Source organism: Leptinotarsa decemlineata, unplaced genomic scaffold, assembly GCF_025532065.1.
Source record: "Leptinotarsa decemlineata unplaced genomic scaffold, Ldec_3_MD MMD2_tig00026299_RagTag_RagTag, whole genome shotgun sequence".
NCBI classification, from domain to species: Eukaryota; Metazoa; Arthropoda; class Insecta; order Coleoptera; family Chrysomelidae; genus Leptinotarsa; species Leptinotarsa decemlineata.
The window spans coordinates 602,905-624,585 of record NW_027412676.1 but is presented as its reverse complement, the minus strand read 5'-3'; the positions used below and the strand labels follow the sequence as shown (position 1 = coordinate 624,585).

Sequence of the window (21,681 nt, the reverse complement as noted above, 5' to 3'; positions counted from 1 at the left end):
GCCTATCCTTATAAAATTAATTTTCAAGTTTCCCCATAAATAAAAATCCAGTGGAGTTGAATCTGGGGATTGTGGTGGCCATACTACGAGAGGGCTATTGGGTCCTATCCATTCCATAGGTAGATTTCTATTCAACCAAACCCTTGTTATGCCACATTGTAAATTGGTGAACCATCTAACTGAAAAATCATGCTGTGTCTCACATCCAAAGGTAGTTCTTTCAACACATCGGAAAATGCATTTTCGAGAAAATCAACGAATAGTCGTCCGTTTAAATTTTGATCGAAAAAAAATGGCCTGATAATATTTTCGTTCAGAATACCACACCACACATTAACTTTCTGAGATATTTGGTCTCTACAATTCACCACCCAATTTGGATTTTGTTCAGCCCAAAACCTCATGTTCTGGGAAGATACAATACAATTCGTGGTAATGGTAGCCTCATATAAGATATACTTTACAAAATTCCTCATTGAGATAATTTCCCTGCATCCATTAACAATACTCCATACGGCGGATTTCATCTCCTTCGTGCAAAGTATGTAAAAATTTGGGTTTGAACGCATGCATTTTATGCCTCTTTCAACACCTCCATATTTTACTGCGGCTCATATTGAGATGAAGCGATAAGTTTTTCAAACTAATTCTAGGATCAGCTTGATGAGCCGCCAATATCGTATCATCATCAATATGATGTTTTACAATTTTTCTGTCCTTTGTTACTTGGCGGGTGCTCACGAATAGATTATATATTTTATGTACAGTTCCAGGGTGTACAGCTACCTCTAGCGGGTGTCTTATATCAAATTCAGCGGCCGCTTCACGATAAGACCTCACCACTTCACCAAAAATTTAAAAAATTCAATTTTTGCTTGAAGTGACAAACGTGTCAAGTTGAACTTTGTCAATCAAAATGAGCTGATATCAGTTAAAATGGGAACTTCAGAAATATTGAAATATGAACAGGAACTCACGAACAGAAAACAACTGGAACACAGGAACAATATCCAACACAAATACAGGAACAATAAACACAATGGGAACAAAAACACGGCAGAAACAACAGGAACAACGGTGATTCAAAGAACAACAATACTAGAAACAACAAATGCAATGAAAACTGGTCTGGGGGTTAATACAACAAGATCTTTCAACAATATTGTCAGGTGGACAGTAAATATCAATGAGCAACTGTTTTCCATGGTGATTTCAGGGCACGCATGATTCAATGAAACTGATGTAATTCAATCCCTTCAGATGATTTCAGAGAACAATTCAGCAAGTAGGTAAAATAATTTAAATTCTACCTGATCACCGAGTGCGATTTTTTCTTTAAAAACTAAAAGTTGTTTCGGTGGTGCAATGAGAATGAAGATTAATTTTGTTTGGGATAGTAAAATGTTTCCTCAATATTTTGATAAAGGACCCCGCACATTTCTTATGAGTAATGGCGCCTTGAGTTTTGCCGAAATTTTCATCTGTTGTAGTTCTTGATATCCTGATTGAAAGTGTCCACAGCCAAAGCTCAGAATTGTACAGTTTTCGAGATGTGAACCTTTGAATATAGATTTTTTCCATTTTTTGCAGTGTTTGCTCATTAATCGAGAGCTCTCACTTCTGGTTGGGATAGAATTTGTATGTACAGCAACCAGAATTAGTTATACGAATAATCTTGTTCAGTTATAATAGATGCCGCCGATAATTTTTCATACACTGCTTCACACTATCTCGATAATCTAAGAATGTGGTGCTGTGACATTTTCCTCAGATAGGCTCAAAATGGATGATAGCATCTCACAGCATCTGTATCTTCCATACCTGAGAGTACTCTCCATATAGAATGAAGGGGTTCAGGTATTGGAAGCGAACTATTTTGCGCCGTAATATGTTTTACCTAAAAATGGAGTGTTCCATCGCGAGTGGCGGCCAGTGTATATCACTTTGGCCAAGTACAGTCGATACGAAGTCAATCCGAACAACCAAATGAAAGACATGTACCGGGTCTGACACATTTACTAGTTAATACCATATAAAATCTCCCATATGAATTAAAATGATCAGTCCTGGTATGAATAGTCACGCAGCTCATGCCAAACAAAGGAACTACCAACGTTCGGTGACTATTTAGTTTCCATGATATTCAAATTGACTTCGTATAACTACCCATTGCTTTTTTGCTGTTGTGTATACACTATATTATGATGATACAAATAATACTTCAATTGAAATATATTTCGGCACGTGAACCATGAATTTTAATGAAATTGTTCTCTTTTTTATTATCGAAAGCGGATGCAGATTCATATCCGTGAAAGTATGACTGCCCTTGATATTGCAATAAAATGGTTCATGGTTGACTCGTTGTGAGGTATTTTTCTCAAATTCTCCGCTGCTACAGTAGCATCATCTTAATTTCTATCTAGAGGTCATTGTTCAATTGAAGGATTCACATCACATTCTGTTTGACTTCACAATCAATATTATTATGGGAAAGTGAGTATAGTATGCCTCATGACTGACATTTCTGTTTCATCTTCTCAACGATCTGCGGAAAAACGAATCCACTGCATTTAGGTAAAGCTCTCTAGTATATGTCAGACGAGCTTGACAAATAGTCAAGCTTGCCTGGTTATATGCGGTGGCATATAACCTGCATAATTCGCAGCAATCGAAATATTACTGATCTCCATCTTTCTGTGCAGAAAGGCCAGATAGACATCATACTGAATTACGGATATGGCCAATTGCACCAAATGAGATTGTGCGGATCATATTAGACTGCTGGTTGACAATAAAAGTCACAGCGTTTTGGTGATGAGAAAATGTTTTGCTTCCGGTCAACTACAACCTGCAACATATAGTCCTAAACTCGAAAATAAATGACTGGAGGAAATACCAAGTGTAGATATTGTATTGATAGTTCAAAAAACAGGTCCTGGTGCTTATACAGTTGGAACGAAGAACAGAGAAATCAACCTAACCACGGTACTTCAGGGATCATGATTCAAGCGGAAATCTGCACATATTAAAAAAGATAAATGGATAGTCATGTGGCACTGGAAGCACTTGTATCACACCCAGAAGTAATCCAGTGGATATTTAACTGCCAATAAAAACTCTGTCCAATGGAAAGACTTGGTTAATTGTCTCTGGCCTGAAGCCACACTAGTCTAAGATGTATAAAACTGCTGACTTCCTTGCAGAGAGAGAGAGAGAGAGAGCGAGCAATGCAATTCGTTTCATGGAAACACAACATGTCATTGAGATCACTACGAGATTTTGCTGGACAAAAACTACATAACTGTGCTGTAGAGAAAAGTTCACACATTTGGAAAAATCAAACAGGATTGGCCCATACCAAGATATTCATGTATACCTCAAATATCGTCACCAAGACAATTATGAAACTATAGCAGAGATGACCTACCTTGTCTAGTCGGCCCACTAACAGTTCCACTTTCTTTTGAATTATCCTATGAACAGGCTTAGACTATCGAAAGATCCAGCATACCGTCCCTATTTGAAAGAAGATGATACAGCAGATCATTATTCAAACAACTTTACTGATTAATCTATAATCTATAGACATCAGTAATGCTGATGATATCATAATCAGACATCATATTTTTGTATGTCCAAAAAAACCTTTCAAAATGTGACAATGTGAAAACTCCCGTATCCAAAATTATGAAGGAAGGTTTGGTATTATGCGAAACAATGAATGGAATATTCTTTTCAATGAACGTTGATGTACACTACAAAAAACATTTTCGGAACTTGGTTGAAGGGGGAAATATGTGAGACAAAACTATCGATAGCAACTTGTAGGAAATTATTTTGAAAAAAATTGGAAATTATACATTTGTGATCAAATGACCTATTTTCAGTGATAATTTCTATACAATATCTAGTTAACGAAAACCTGTAAACCAAACTGAACAGGAACTGAAGAAAATAGTAATCAAGATTTGTCATGTGCAAGTGATATTTTGGTTCGTTTATGTCTTTTCGGGAGTCTTCGATCGAAAAGGGAAATTATTTTAATTATGTATATCGTTTTATGTATTCTTTTTACTGTACGTAGCTACGTAATTTTTTTAAATTGCAAAGTGACAGGGCGGTAAAAAACTAGTATGAAAGCAAAACTGAAATCAATTTTACAAATTCAAAATTAATAACTAGGACGTTAGTCGAAAGGAGTTATGAAATGAGCATGGTGTATTAAAGAAGAAAAAAATGTTGCTTCCTATCAACTGTAACTGTAACTTATCTAGTTCAGTTCTTGATGAGCAGAAATGAGTATGAGGAATCACTAATTACCAGCTCATTAGTTCTTCGAGAAAAGTACTATTCTCTCCATTACAGTTTGAACTTTTACAGATTTCGGAACATGAAAATGTTGAAGAAATAGAAAACTGAGTATTTCTACAGAGAGAATGAATTGATTTCGGTATTCATTCATATATTTTCATTGAAAACAAATGCATATTGAATAGTGTTTCAATTTAGTACTTTTGGAGTGAACAGTTCTCTGCAGGTCGTTCGGGATCATCATATTTTAGGTTTCAAATACTCGCGTTACATAATATAGTAAAGGAATTTCGATATTTTTTTTATCGCCTGCAGAGTGGAATGTAGCAATACATTGGATTGAAACCATTGACTATTAATGAACTTTTCATATAATGCGCGTGTTACATGTTACAAAAATGTGCTACTTAATTCATTCCAGTTTCAAACAGAGATCCAGGAAAGAATCATGCTATAAAATATGAATAATGCACCTCAAACAGTTTTGACATTCTTCTTAGAAATGTCACTGAAAAAATTAAAGCTGTTTGAAATCTAAAGAGTCATTCCAGGCAGAGTAGTAGATATCAGTGAAGGTGAGAAGAATACCCCAGTTTTCAGGGAAGCGAGAAGAAAGTATCACTACTTTCACTTACTTAATACAATGTAAAGGCGATGATTCTGAAACAAATAAATGAGTAATGAGCATAAATATACAAGCGTTACCTATCTCCTGAGAAACGTATAATTCAGGGCATTATGAAATATCAAGTTTTTGAGATAATATTAATAGCATAAGGAAATCATATTTTTCAACTAAGTCCAACTTATAATAGCCGATATAAAATTGTATATTCCATTCTGTCATGAATTCATTGGCAAAGATGCATTTGAATTTCCAGTTTGGAAGAACAGAAAAAATTATTTCACTTCAACTAATAATAAGGGAACATAGAACCGAACTTCCGTCTATTCTATGATCAGGGGAATATAAATATAATAATGTCGCAAAATCGTGTTAGTTATGCCATTTGTAACTCAAGAAAGGCTACATCGATCTTCATGATTTTCGATTTTTTGGTTTTATGCCCACCCGGAATAACAGAATAACTATTGAAACATTAACAAAATTGGCAAGAAAAATAGAAAAATAAATACATTCACGTCACTGTAGGTTATGATATTTGTTATTGTGCTCGCAAGGACAATTGTAGTTATGGTATTTGTGATTATGATTGCATGCATGATCACAATACAAAGTTAGCAATATCCATCACAGTCTTATTCACAATGCCGGGAGCGAGAATATCCAATTTTTCATACCGAATTCGTAATGCAATGACACTGCAGATCTTGCAAATGAATCCCATGCAGGTGAAAAAAACTCACGATAGGAGCGCTTTTTTCAGTGTCACCAGATCTACAGTATTTGCAGTAAATCTCCTGTTGTGCCTTTCGAGCTACTCTTCCACCTTTTGGCAGTTGCAATCTGATGATGACTCAGTTTATCTGCCATAATGATCAATAAATTACTGTAAATAGTGAAAATTACCATGTTTGTTAATAGTATGAATTCATGAATTGCAATCTGATGATAACTCAGTTTATCTGCATAATAACAATAAATTACTGTGAATAGTGAAAATTACCATGTTTGTAATAGTATGAATTCATGAAATATATTTTTCACAGTTTCATATATCAATTTACTGTTGTCGTGACTCAAAATCTACTGCTATCAGAAAAATTACCTGGCAACAATGACTATGTTAGTTTCGCCCTTCTTCATGCTTCATACACAATATGAAAGAGTATCTGTATCTGTAGAGTAGGGAGGGTGAGTGTAAGCTCACAGTACTTAGGCCACATGTGACCCATTGTACATCCTCCCGAGGTGTAGTCCTCCTAGGTTATCGTCGATCCTGTCCTTTCCAGGAAGGTGGACAGGTCACTGGGAGACATTTCCTTTATATCGGCAGGTGTAGGCCAAGACTCGCCGAACACACACTCTCTTATTAACGATAACTCCGGACACTCGCATAGAACATGCCTAACAATCTCATCTTCCTGTTCACACATCCTGCAGAGAGATGTGTCCACTAGCGCCATATTATGGCGCGGTATTTTCTCAGTTGACAGTGGCCAGTCAGAAATTCTACTGTTGATTTTTCCTGGTCATCGATAAATATTTCTTCGGCACCAGCCTCCCAGGGTCGCCCAGGGTGATCCTGGCAAGAGTGCATCCTTTGATTCCATCACATCTCTTTAGGGATTGAGCATGTATGTAACATTTGGCTAGTTTTGCAATCATCGAAGTCATCAGGCCGTAGGTGCCATTGGGTCCTAAAATTCTTAGTCCAGCCGCTTCCTTGGCTGAAGAGTCGGCAATGCGATTATCTCTACTCTCGTCATGCCCTTCAACCCACCCCAGGATAATGTTATTTTCTACCGAGGCTTTGGCTAAATCTTGGTGACACTCTTGTACTAGCCCTGAGGTTACACGTTGTCTGTTCAAGGCTAATAGGGTTTGTTTGCTGTCAGTGCAGTTTGTTATGTTTTTGCCAGAAATTTCTTTCCTGGTTATTTCTTTTGTGGCGATTGAGATACCAGCCAGTTCTGTTCAGACCACGCTGGTATTTTTTCCCATTCCCCACTTGATCCTTTGGTTTAGTGATCTGTAGTACACTCCACATCCTGAGCCTTCATTGGTTTTTGAGCTGTCTTTATATATGCATATTGCATTTATAGCATCTGACTCTGTGTTCTGTTTTATTTGTATTTTGTAGGGTTTATTAAACACAAACCTGGTTTCAATTGCATCACTGGTTGCCTGTAGCAGAGGTTGCACAGTGAACGATTCCCGCCATAGGCCCAGCCTCAATTGACCCATTCCTTGCTTGTTGAACTTTTGGTCCCCATGAAATGGCTCCGTATGTTAACATAGGTCTTATTATTGCAGTGTAGATCCAGGTGACCACACGGGGTGAAAAACCCTATGCGCGTTCCACTGTCCTCCGACATTGTTCATACATATGATATTTTTGCTCTACTCTGTAGGTGACAGTTCCATGTTAGCTTCCTGTCGAGGATAGTACCAAGGATAATACCTCTTCAGAGAAGTTCAGTTTGCTTTCGAAGATTCCGGGAGGTTTTAAGCCGATAAACTTCTTTTCCTGGTGAAAAGGACCATCTCAGTCTTCTTGTGATTGATCGACAGTAAGTGTTCCTTACACCATGTTTCTATTAATTTGAGTCCATCCTACGCTCTATCGCACAGTATGTTCACAAATTTGCCGGTCTGGAGGATAACTATGTCATCTGCATATGCAATTGTGTAGAATCCATTATTGTTTAAGTAATTAATCAGGATTTCCAGAACTATGTTCCAGAGAAGGGGTTATAAGACCTCTCCCGGTGGACATCCCCTCATGACCAGTCCTTTCACTGTGATGTCTTATATACTGATACTTATTGCTTCACTAGAGAGCATCTTGAGTATCAATTCTCCTAGTATCATGGGTACATTCCTGGAGTGTAGTTGGTGAGTAATTGTTGGAAGGGTTGTTTTATCAAACGCTCCCTCGATATCTATGAATATACTCATGGTGGATTCTTTGTTGTCCAAATGATCTCTCGATTCTGCCAACCACATGGTGAAGGGACCAATCAGTAGACCTTCCCGAAGTATATGCATGCTGATTTGGATTGTGAACTAGTACTCAATCTCTTTTGTAACGCTCGAATAGCCTCTCCATAGTTCTTAAGAAGAACGATGTGAGACTGATTGGTCGGAATGCTTTTGGTGAGATGTAGTCCATCCTACCTGGTTTCGGTATAAATACTACTCGAACTTCTCTCCACTCACTGAGAATATACCTCAGAGCTAGAGAGGCTCTGAATATCCCAATCAGGTGCACCATAAGAATATCCAGTCCCCATTGAAGTAGGGCTGGTCTTATACCGTCAGGTCCTGGTGACTTGAAGGGGGAAAAGCCCGATATGTCCCATCTTATCTTGTCCTCGTCAATTACTGCACTAGCAGATTGCCAGTCGTATTGCGAGGGTGTTGTTGGTACTTCCGTCCAGTTTGTCTCGTTCCAGGAAAGACAGAACCTAGGAAGTGACTTTTCATAAGAATCTCAGCACTCTCTTGAAGGTTGGCGGCTTTGTCGCCATTTCCCCCGTCAGGATGCCGATACTCTTATGGTGGTCATTTGTGAGTGCCTTCTGTAGCCTTGAAGCTAGTGAAAAGTCTTCGACTGCCTCACAGTGAGCTCTCCAGGCTTCTCTTTGTTTTTGTCTGCAGACTTTGTTGAACTCTCTGAGGTTTACTTGATATATAACCCAGTCCTCTTCGAGTCTTGTATGTTCTGCCTTGTTAAAGGTCGTTCTCGCTGTTTTCCTGAGGTATTCCAGTTCAGGGGATCACCGTGTGTTGGTTGTGCCATCTGTTTGAACCTTCCTCATCAGACAACATTCCTCGTAGGCAATGTTCATTTTATTTTGGATAGATACCGTGTACCTTTCCATTTCTACTTTTTTTTGTTTATAACCTTCTACAATCTGAATGAAAGCGAAATCAATAGAGAATTTGCTGAAGTGCAAAGGGCGATTTGAAGAAAAGTTCACTACGTAATATAAACCACTGGAAAGAATAATTAGTCAGTAACTTGTCGTATTCATGAATGTTGCCTACAAGTTGAAAAAAGTCTATTGAAAAATTCAATATTGATACTTAACTTTTTTTGAGTGGCTGACGTTTCGCAAAACAATCCTTTTCTGTTTTGAAAATCTGAAATTCACTATAAAACTCTGGACCAAAACTGTGATTGCTCTAATTCCTCTGACACATGTCAAAAAAATCAAATGTCCAGATGTCCCATGCGGCAGTCTACATGAACACACTTACTGGATGTTTTTTGAGAATTCAGTTCAGTTGAGGTTTATATTTCCATTTTCAACCTCTCTCAGTAACGGCAACCAGGTACGATCAATTTCCACAGAGCTATTCGAAATACACTTGTTACCTGCTAAAAGAATATATGAGGATTCTTTGAGTTTTCAAATTTTTCCATCAGTTTCTTTGGTGATAATTTTTTTTCATTCCATTCTATAGCGTGATCACCAGTTGATTTCAGAGTATGCTACGCTATTCCCGATCATGATATCTGTCTTCTCCTTATATATTCACAATATTGATTTTTTCTCACTTCTAGGGTCTTGACATTCCACCTCCATAACTTTATCCACAAAAACAAAATATATTGTTGATACAAACTTTTGTTCTTTTAACCTTATTTTCGGGTTTGATTTGAGTCAAAAGAGATCGCAATGTGTTTGTTCTTACATCATACCTAGAACCAATGCGTCTCAATTTTCCATCAGACAAACCGGGAACATAAGGTGCGACGTTAGTTGTGAGGTTTGTGTATTGTTGTTGAATTTGTGGTGATTATGATATCTGTATATGTTGTATATTGCTTTTACAACTTCATTGAGAGCTCTACCCTTATACTGTTCCGGTTATGCGTTTTGCTCAAGACCTGTTTTAATAATAGTTATTACCTCTTACATATTATGAATCAAATTGCAAACTGTCTTTACCCTATCATGACATCTATACATTACATTACCTTGACGTGTATCAACAGAATTAGATCTATCACAGTTCGGGACGAGAGTGAATTTCAGATTTTGAAAATAGAAAAGGATTATTTTCCGGAACGTCAACCATTTAAGTCAGCTAAGTATTAAGATTTGATCTTTTCAATTGATTATTTCAATTTGTAGGCAAAATTCAGGATTATCACAAGTTACTGACTAATTGGACTTTTTAGTGGTTAATTGAATAGAACTGGCCGATACTTGATGAAAATCCATATTTAAAAAACTAATCAATAGAGTTTATTCTATGATTTTCACTATAAGGGTTTTACAAAAACCGCGACACGTGTTTCGCTATACAATAGCTTCTTCAAGCAAGGTTATATATACTTGAATAAACTCTATTGATTGTTTTTTTTAGTGGTTTATATTATGCAGTAACTTTTCGGGGTGAACTTTTCAGTGTGCCCTCTATTACACTTCTGCAGATTCACTATTGATAAATGGTTCACATTGATGGTGGTTCACAAAAAATGTCTTTCAAAGAATATGAAAAAGTAAATATAATGAGTCAGCTCATAACATGTTTTAGGGGTGAGAAGTACTAGTGAGTGAGAAGTAGTAGTGAGAAGTACTCCCAATTAAAACCAAAGTCAGGTTTGTCAGTTATCTTACTGTTACTATAACTGCTTCTATGAAAATATTTGGACATATTTATAACGTTTTCAAAAAACACTTTATTCTGAGATTTTCACTAAAAATTTTTTACAAAAACGCATCACGTGTTTCGCCATACAATGGCTTCTTTGGGAGTGTCTTTACAGTAAAGAATACGTTATTTAAGGATTTTCATCAAATATCGGCCAATTCCATCATATATTTAGACATACATCCTAAAAAAGTACTTACCTACGCTGAGATACCTGAAAAACAGCCAAAAACCATCGAATTGAAATATAAACCATATTACGATGTACTTTAGGAGAATGGTATTGTATATAATCAATAGAAAAACTATCTTGTGATATAGAAATATCATATTATATACATAGAAGCTATATTTCAACAGTCCAGTTGAGTTTTCCACAGTACAAATATTCTTTTTTGAACAAATCAACCTTATTTTTGTGATCAGTATTTAGTTCTACAAACTAAATTGGATGAAGTCAAGTCATTAGTGATGAAACAATCAAAATGAACACAATTAATTTTGAAAACTGTTATAGATAAATACAGTTAACTTCTGAAACATTTCATTTAATTAAAAAACCTTTCGGGCATCCATCGTTATTTCATTGAATAAAAATGGTTACATACAATATTGGTATAAATGAGTCGCTAGAATTAATCTCAAAACATATGGAATAAGTAAAGAAAATGTTTTGTGTTGAACAGTTTTATTGAAAAAAAATGATAATGATATAGATGATGTACTGAAAACTGAAAAATAATTCGAAAGGTCCTAGGTAGCAGTCATCACACCTCTCCCCTCAGCAATCAACAAAATGACGGATTATGTTTTTTCACAACTACCCCAATATGGCTATCAAATGACAGGGCTTGACTAATAGAATAGAAATAAACTTTGAAAAAGATGCATATTCAAGATGACCGCAGCTGAAAAATGGCGGATAACGAATCACCTTGTGATACTGAGGCACTGAACGAACTTAACAGACTGAGAAAAATTGAAGTAACAAAATCAGAAACTGAAAACTTGGAAATGAAATGAATAAAAAGATAATAAATGAATAAAAAGATAGATAATTTACTAAAAACTAAAAATAATTTGGAACGTCCTAGGTAGCAGTTATCAACAACTGTAAGTTGATATGTGAGTCACCATTTTGTGGATGCGGCCATCTTGAATATGCATTTTCTTCTAAGTGTACTATTATTCTACCAGTTGAGCCCTTTCAATTGATACCCATATTGGGGGTTGTGTGAAAAATATATAATCCGCCATTTTGTAGCTGCGGTCATCTTGAATTGGCTTCGTTTTCAAAGTTCACTACTATTCTACCTGTTGAGCCGTGGTAATTGATACCCAATTGGGGTGGTTGTGAAAAAATATGTATTCCGCCATTTTGTAGCTGCGGCCATTTTGAAATTGCATTATTTTCAAGTTTACTACTATTCTACTAGTCTTTTGATGTGCATATTGAGGTAGTTGTGAAACAATATGGATTCCGCCATCTTGTAGCTGTGGCAATTTTAGACTTACAATGATACATAATTCATTAAATTTCATTATCCTCAAATTTTAGATCAATCTGTCAACATGAAGGAAATAAATAAACAAATAAACAGGGCAAGCTAAATAAAACCGTTAGAAAATAGAACTCATGATACACACTGCTATTCAAAACGATATCCAATGAAACACTTGACTTCACAAATTATTTAGACCGCAAATGAATGTTGAATTTTTGGTATGTCAATTAAACAGAGTGCCAACAGTCGTAGGTCGTGTACGTGAAATCTTGGAAAGGTGACAACCCAAATTATAATGATCACGACACGCTTTTTTCGAACCAAACGGTTACGAGTTTCTATACAACTTTCGTAAAATTTATTTTTGTAAACGGACCTTGATTCCAGAATATGGGGCTGAAATTATTTCCACCGTAAATCAGTAGATCCTGCATAAAAGTATGCTTTCAGATACAAACTTGAAGAAAAAGCTCTTCCATTCATTAATGAATATGGTCGTGTTATTTCATTCAGAACCGGCTTCACCTTCGTATTCCACAAAATGATTATCAATTTGATAGTCGCGCAATGTGGCTGAGTGGAAACTATGGAACCATCCAATGTTCCTAAGATTCGTGAGAAAATCAAACGAAAACCACCCCCTATGCACTGAATCGGAAAACCAAAAGGATAGAAGGGGGAGGGAATAGCTAGTTATTTTCGAATAATCGTGAAGTGGATATGGTCCTTATCACCCAAAAAAGATTGGGTACAGCAACAAGTATCATTATTTTTGAAATTATTATTATAATTTTTCCCGAAGGTTGCGTCGGTCGAGCCCTGCCCCTATTCGGTACATTCGGAAGGACGCACCAGCATCATCAACTAATGACCACTCCTTACACCGAGAGGTAGGTGACCATTGAACCAGAGATTGATGTGCCGCAAGCAGACGTGATGATCAAAGAATGACAGCCTTCTTTCTGCCTTTGTCTGCCAAAATTCCTGCTTCACTGCGGCAAGACAGTATGACCTTGAGATTCGAGATAGAGAGAAAGTATCATTTCACTGAGGACTCCAACAATCGAAACAATCATTTCAACTGATCTGAAATACAATTCTCTTCAGATATGAGAATAAACGCTGATTCTTTTAGCTTACATCTCTTAAAGTGAGGCTCATTGGTAACATTCTTGTCCTATTCCATTCCACTCGATGTTCACCGTCTGATTTTAAAATGACAATTTAGATCCTGTCAATTGTCTATTTTTTATGTAATCTCGATGTTCATTCTCACGCATTTTCAATGGTCTCAAGGTTTCACCAATGTAACTTTTACCACAAATAGCTCCTTAGAAATAGACCATACTTGGCTACCAATCTTGAAGAAAAATTTGGATAGTGGCGAAATGGCAACAAACTGATATCGGAGAGCACCTTTTATTACATCGAATGTTTCAGTTGTCAATCAACAACATTTGACATAATTTTATATTTCAAAACTCCTTTGACATCTGTCGAAGAAGTAGAGAAATAAATAATCAAAAAGGAATAACTGCCAATATATAAGAATTTTTTCATCCATTTCTGAGGACGGAGGCAGATTTTGGCCTCCGAAACGTTAAGATAAGTATCGTATTAATTCTTAACGATAGTTTTGATAGGAAAAATTGTTAAATACGACAAGTTACTGATAAATATAATTTTTTTCTGTGAAAAATACTTTGATTTTTACGCAGTAACTTATCGGGGTAAACTAAAAATTTTGCGCCCTTCTACACTTGTATAAAGTTCTCCATTATAATTTTTATATCTTTCAATAAATTTGGGTAAGAAATACCCAAAAAAAGGTCGATAAAAAACTGATTTCCTCCACAAAAAAAATACTTTCGTTGAATACACAATAAAGTGTTTTTTCGATACGTTTCGTTTTTTGATTCATGTTTTCTATATTCGCATGTTTTGATCGCCAAACTAAGGGTATCACATATCATCTGGTATACCAAACAAGTACTACTAACCGGTGGCTATTCAGATGGCACAAAGTGTTTCAATCACGTGGTTCTGAATTTTTTAAAATATTGAACGGCAGTCAATACATTGAATTTCAATTCTAGTTGAAAAAAAAATTCAAGACGATTGACATTGTAATTTCTGACATTTAACAAGAAATATTGTCAATATCATTCCTACGAATATAAGTTGCTTTCCGAATGCGTATCTTTCTACATATAATTTTCCTAATAATCCCAATCTGAAATGATTAATGACAATGCAATGTAGAACTGTTCTGAGTCAATAAACATTTGTAAATATTGTAATAATTCAATAATGAATACTAAGATCTCTAAAATTATTTAACCATTTCGAAATACAAATAATGTTGACAAATGACGACAAACGTCCTTATCAGTTGCTACTAAAAGCCTGTCTCGAATGAATTCGATAAAAAATCTCTTTCGATCTGGCTCGCAAGCAGGAGAAATATTAGTGTTTTTTGTCTGTCAGCAGACACAATCACGCTTATTTTCGTTGTCTAATATTTTCCGCGGCCTACGGCTAGACATTCCGGGGCGGTTATTGGATTTGTGAGTTGGACTGTGAGAGTATAAATGCTTCCTATTTTTGTGAGCTTTTATCCGACCGCAGTTATTTAACCCAGATAAAAAAATCGTTTCATCCGGAAGCGGCTATAACGGATAGTAGTTTCTTGGAAAGTCTAATCTTATTTTTGTTCAAATTACGAAAAAACAGTCTACCAAAACTATCCGTTTCATAACATAGATATTTGATATTTCCTTCAAAATCATCCTAAAACATTTCAGATGGTCGGTGTTGAACAAAAAACACTAGGAGGTAGTATTAACATTTTCAACAAGCCTTGGCAACAAGCTTTAATATATATATATATATATATATATATATATATATATATATATATATATATATATATATATATATATATATATATATATATATATATACAGGGTCCTGCAACAGTGGCGCGGTGTTCCATATCTCTATATAGGAAGCAGATAGGAATCTGATTTTCTATAATATTACCTTATTGCTCGAGCTCGACAAAATAAAAATATTGGCGGTCACACAGGGTGTTCGATTTTTTCTGGGCGGATCCCAACTGTGTCTTTTTAAATGGCAACCTATATTTTTTATCGCTTTTTCGGTTTCTTCATAGAAAATAAAATGAACTTTATGTATATCTGCACTTCGAAAATATTGACGGTTTTCGAGATATCTAGCATGACAGGTTTTTTTTTCCAATATTCGTCACTCAGAATATTTGAAATTATAAAGTGGTGCCAAGTCCAGTTGAAATTTTTTTTTGGTCGAATATTCTACATTGGTAACTCTCTCAAACGATATATCTGAAATCGACCTGTGATATACAGGGTATGAAAAACCGCTTGCCAAATATTGTAAATGAAAATTTGCAAAATCTTCCTTAGATTGAATGGAACACCCTGTATATTATTGATCCATAAGAAGCGCCAACGAAACCTCTACAAATTTCATTAAGTATTCCCTATGGCTAAGTTCAATAGTTTTTCTTAAATGAGCATTTCTTTCGAAAAATGGTCATTTTTTCAAAGCGAAATCCATTTGACGACTGATAAAAATATACGAAAGATATCTTGTTTCAATTTTGTACATTAGAAGGTGTCCAAACAAATATTTTTTAACGAAATAAATGTATGTACCTATCACTTTTTGCTAAATGGAAAATGATTTTTTCATTGGATGCAGAATTTCACTCATAAATCGTGCAATATCAAACCAAACAAGTTAAAAGAAAGAAACATTATAAATAACTATTTTTTTCATGTTATTATATTCATTCAGAGCTTGAGTTCTAGATATTCAAATTTGTCAACTGGCAAATTACAAAACTACAAAAGGGAGAGTTTAATTAAGGTTGATAATGAAACTTTTATAAAATATGTTCAACATGTCTTCCATTTTCTTGAATGCAGAGCTGAAGTCTATGTTTGAAAGACTGTTCTACCCTGCGCAAGACAGCTGGTGTAATGCTGCGAAAAGCATTCGTTATTCTAAGTCGCATATTTTCGGGAGAAGTTGGTGGCTCAACGTAAACCATATTTTTTATGTATCCCCATAAGAAAAAATCTAGTTTCGTCAAATCTGGTGATCTAGCGGGCCACCGTACAGGCCCATTCCGTCCTATCCATTTATTGGGAAATACTTCATTTAGATGATCTCTCACTTCTGCCGAATAGTGAGCAGGTGCACCATCATGTTGTAACTACATTCTATTGCGGAGGTCAAGAGGAATATCATCTAACAAACCTGGTAAATCATTTCGTAAGAAATTGAGATACATTGCACCATTCATATGTCCCTCAAAAAAGTATGGACCAATTACATATTCTCCAATGATGCCTCCCCAGACATTTATCGACCACCTATGTTGATAATCCACCTGTCTCAATAAGTGAGGATTTTCTGTCGCATAATAATGGTAATTATGTCGATTTACAAATCCATTTTTATGGAATGTCGATTCATCCGACCATAAAATATTATTGAAAAAATATTCGTTTCGACGAATTTTGTTCATGGCCCAATTGCAAAATCTCACTCTTTTCTCGAAATCAGCATACAGTAGTTCTTGATGTAACTGAACGTGGTATGGATGCAAGCGATGTTTCTTCAATACTCGTTGCACTGATCTCTCACTTATATCCACTATTTCCCCAATTTGTCGTTGACTCCTACTAGGATCTTCTCCAACAGCAAGAAGAATTTGCAATTCATTATCTTCATTAGTAGCTGGCTTGATGCGCTCATGTTTGGAATAATTAATAGATCTAGTTTCAACGAATCGTCCCAAGACCTTTCGGAAAGATCTTTCATCTGGATGCCTTCTATCTGGATACCGTTGAGAATAAATTCTACTTGCCAATAAACAATTCCTGTCTGATTCACCTAATATGAAAATCATATCAATCAAATCACTTTTTGATAACAACATTCTGATGAAATTATACCGACAGTTCAACTTCACGATTGACTAAAAATTTCAATATTCATTTGCAGCCAAATATTTTGTTCTGTCATTTGCCAGACTACTTGATTTCCAATAAATATTTCATTCGCTGAAAGGTTGTTTTAGACCGAAAGAATATGGCACAAATTCCGAGATTTTTGAAATTATTGTAACTATTCAAGAACGTCCATTTTGTGGTGTAATTCGCAACTTGTTTATCTAGCAACAGGTAATTTTAGGAATGGGCGATATTTTAAGGAAAGGGTATTTTTTGTATATTCTTATCAGTCGTCAAATGGATTTCGCTTTGAAAAAATGACCATTTTTCGAAAGAAATGCTCATTTAAGAAAAACTACTGAACTTAGCCATAGGGAATACTTAATGAAATTTGTAGAGGTTTCGTTGGCGCTTCTTATGGATCAATAATATACAGGGTGTTCCATTTAATATAAGGAAGATTTTGCAAATTTTCATTTACAATATTTGGCAAGCGGTTTTTCATACCCTGTATATCACAGGTCGATTTCAGATATATCGTTTGAGAGAGTTACCAATGTAGAATATTCGACCAAAAAAAAATTTCAACTGGACTTGGCACCACTTTATAATTTCAAATATTCTGAGTGACGGATATTGGAAAAAAAAACCTGTCATGCTAGATATCTCGAAAACCATCAATATTTTCGAAGTGCAGATATACATAAGGTTTATTTTATTTTCTATGAAGAAACCGAAAAAGCGATAAAAAATATAGGTTGCCATTTAAAAAGACACAGTTGGGATCCGCCCAGAAAAAATCGAACACCCTGTGTGACCGCCAATATTTTTATTTTGTCGAGCTCGAGGAATAAGGTAATATTATAGAAAATTAGATTCCTATCTGCTTCCTATATAGAGATATGGAACACCGCGCCACTGTTGCAGGACCCTGTATATATACAGGGTGTTTCAGAATTCGACGGACAAACTTATACCACGTCATTCTTCTGGCAAAATGATGAAAAAGAGGTAGGACATGTGTGTCCGGAAATGAGCCGTTTCAGAAATACAGGGCGTTGAAGTTGCAAAATAAAAAGACCCTTTTCGTCGTAGCTCCCCGACTAAAAGGAATAAATTAATGAAACTCAGCAAATCGATTACGAGCTAGAATGTGCTTCCTCCAGTGGTATGTTGCTTCAGTATCAGTAGCCAGTGGCGTTCCAGCGGGGTAATAGCTTATATTTCCCCCCTTATTTTTTACGCCACTGACTTTATATCCACAACCGTCTTTTTCTTGAATTCCTTGATCAATTTTACGTAAAAACCAAATGAACATTCACTATGAAAAAACCAGTAGTTTTCGAGAAAAATTGAGTTGAACTGATAGGTGCATTCTCATATGGGAATATTAATAATCGAGTAAAATAATCGAAATTCCAAAACCGAAATTATTTGAACTCTTTCATCATTCTACCATTCATTGTGTGTTTGAAAAATTATTCACTTCGGCAACATATTGCGGATTTTCTACCATTTTACCAACTTTTTTTGCAGATATGTTGTGAGCCCGCAGACCTACTGAATGGCTTTACCTCGAGATTTATTTTTTAATAAAATGTTCCATCCAAACGATTTTCAAAGACAATTACGAATAGTTGGCAAAACTGAACTCAGAATGTTTTATCGAATTATCTTCTCTCACTGGGTAAAAATCCAAGTTTTATCGATTAACCAAAATACCATTACTTGTTTCAACCTTAGCCATCCACAATGTTTCCTGGGCATATCTAGTATATTTTTGTTAGATAACTGTACCGATATTCTCGAGTTCTTCAGCCACTGGTTGAATAGTTTCAGAATACATTCACGTGACTTATAACAATCTTTGATCCACCTAAGCAATGAGGATTACTTTATTCATTGACAACAATAAATTTGTTAGGGGGCTGTGGAAATGAAATGAGATTCGTATGACACTTCCAAGTTAACGTAGCTGTCAGAAAGTGTTTTGATTGTGTATTTCGTATAATAAAAATGAATTTTACATTCGGAGAGTTAGCGGACATGCACCTTATTTATGGAAAATCGGGACGAAATGGAAGGTTGGCACAAAGAATGTATCGTGAAAATTTTCCTGGAAGAAATAGAATTCCTAATTGAAAAACGTTCGAAAACGTGGACAGAAGACTCAGGGAAACAGGAAGTTTTTTAATTACCAGAAGGAATGCAGGTATACAGAGAACTGTAAGAAATTATATCACAGAAGAGGAGATATTGAACTATGCTGCTGAACATCCGTCTGAAAGTAGTAGATCTATAGCTAGAGTGCTGCATGTGTCTTCATCATCTGTTTGGAGGACTTTGCATGAACAACAGTTATACCCATATCGACTGAGAAAAGTTCAGGCACTGAAACCAGAGGACTATCCAGATCGAATTGAATTTTCTCTATGGTTTTTAAGTATGTGGAGAAATAATCCGGAATTTATCAAGCAAGTGTTATACACTGATGAGGCAAAATTCACAAGGGAAGGTATTTTCAATTCTCGCAATAGCCATATTTGGGCCGAGGAAAATCCTTTTGCTATTCATCCTCATGGCCATCAAACAAAATTTTCATTGAATGTTTGGGCAGGAATAGTAGAAAACCGTTTAGTTGGTCCTTATCTTTTACCAGATAATTTGAATGGGGACAATTATAGCACTTTCTTGGGAGAAGTATTGCCTGAATTGTTAGAAGATGTTCCTCTGAATATCCGGAATGGAATGTGGTTTCAGCACGACGGTGCTTCTGTTCATTTTTCGTTAGCTGCTAGAGAGTACCTAAATCGGAAATTCGGTGACAATTGGTTTGGTCGAGGTGGACCCCACAAATGGCCTGCCAGATCACCAGATTTGAATCCTGTTGACTATTTTCTTTGGGGTCATATGAAGTCACTGGTTTATGAAACAGAACCAAAAAGCCAAGAAGAATTAGTCGCTCGCATTCAAGCTGCATCGATAACGATTGCCGAAAATTTTGAATCATTTGAAAAAGTGCGATTTTCTATGTTGCGCCGTTGCAGATCGTGTATAAGTGTTGACGGAAAAAATTTCGAACAATTACCCAATTGATTGTTCATCTGATGTTCTCATTATTATTCAAAATCACATTTGAATTTTCAATGTAAATTTCAAAAAGAAATTCGTGTTTATGACTCACTGTTCTAGAATTTCAACAGTATTGTTTCTTATCACATTATTTAAAATATGTGTACAGAAGGTATATTTTGAACATGATATTTCTACTCAAAGATGAATTATGAGTACCGACATCCAACTAAGAGTTATGTAATTAGCTGTAAATAGACAACTTCCATTTCTTCATTTATTTAAAAAACTTCATTTACTGACTAGAGTTAGCGAAGATCTTATCAGATGGTTATTCAAATAAATTGACTTCTTCCAAATACATTTCTTTTTTTCAGGCGTATAATTAGAGTCTACTGGTAAAATTTTGTTTTTCGGCTTCATCTGTGAAAATTTGAAAACACTGTATACTTTGAGAATGTTTTTCATTTTCTTATTAATGAATATTCTTCAAGATATTTACGATTCTACAAAGAGAAGTGTGATTTCACGAATGGGAAAGACAGGATAATTGTGACAAAAAATAATTTTCCCAAAATCCAGAATAATGGTGTTATTTTAGGATTATTGGAGCCTAACTCAGTCGAGATTCCGAATGATCGCAAATTTTATTTGGGGTCACTTTTTTTCAGATCACAAAGTCACTCGAAGATCTGAGAACAATGAAAACATTTCAACAATGAAATCTATTGACAAGCACGAAAATAAGCCTCAAGAGTTATGATTTGTCATTACAATATGCTAAACGTAACAAAAATTGGTACGATGATAGAAAACCCACAATAATTACCATCACTTGCAAGCGCTAAATTAATGGTAAAATCATAAAAGAGTTCAAATAATTTTGGTTTTGGAATTTCGATTATTTTAATCGATTATTCCCATATGAGAATGCACGTATCAGTTCAACTCAATTTTTCTCGAAAACTACTGGTTTTTTCATAGTGAATGTTTTTTTGGTTTTTACGTAAAATTGATCAAGGAATTCAAAAAAAGACGGTTGTGGATATAAAGTCAGTGGCGTAAAAAATAAGGGGGGAAATATAAGCTATTACCCCGCTCGAACGCCACTGGCTACTGATACTGAAACAAATATACCACTGGAGGAAGCACATTCTAGCTCGTAATCGATTTGCTGAGTTTCATTAATTTATTCCTTTTAGTCCGGGAGCTACGACGAAAAGGGTCTTTTTATTTTGCAACTTCAACGCCCTGTATTTCTGAAACGGCTCATTTCCGAACACACATGTCCTACCTCATTTTTCATCATTTTGCAAGAGGAATGACATGGTATAAGTTTGTCCGTCGAATTCTGAAACACCCTGTATATATATATATATGTATATATATATATATATATATATATATATATATATATATATTATATATATATATATATATATATATATATATATATATATATATATATATATATATATATATATATATATATATA

The 21,681-nt window shown here is 35.3% G+C and overlaps 1 protein-coding gene across 4 annotated transcripts in view; it reads right to left on the bottom strand.

Moving 5' to 3' along the window:
- The window catches only part of LOC111512334 (uncharacterized), a 236,630-nt gene that overhangs the window by 79,498 nt on the left and 135,451 nt on the right, over positions 1-21,681 (bottom strand). The gene's annotated exons all lie outside the window — the stretch shown is intronic.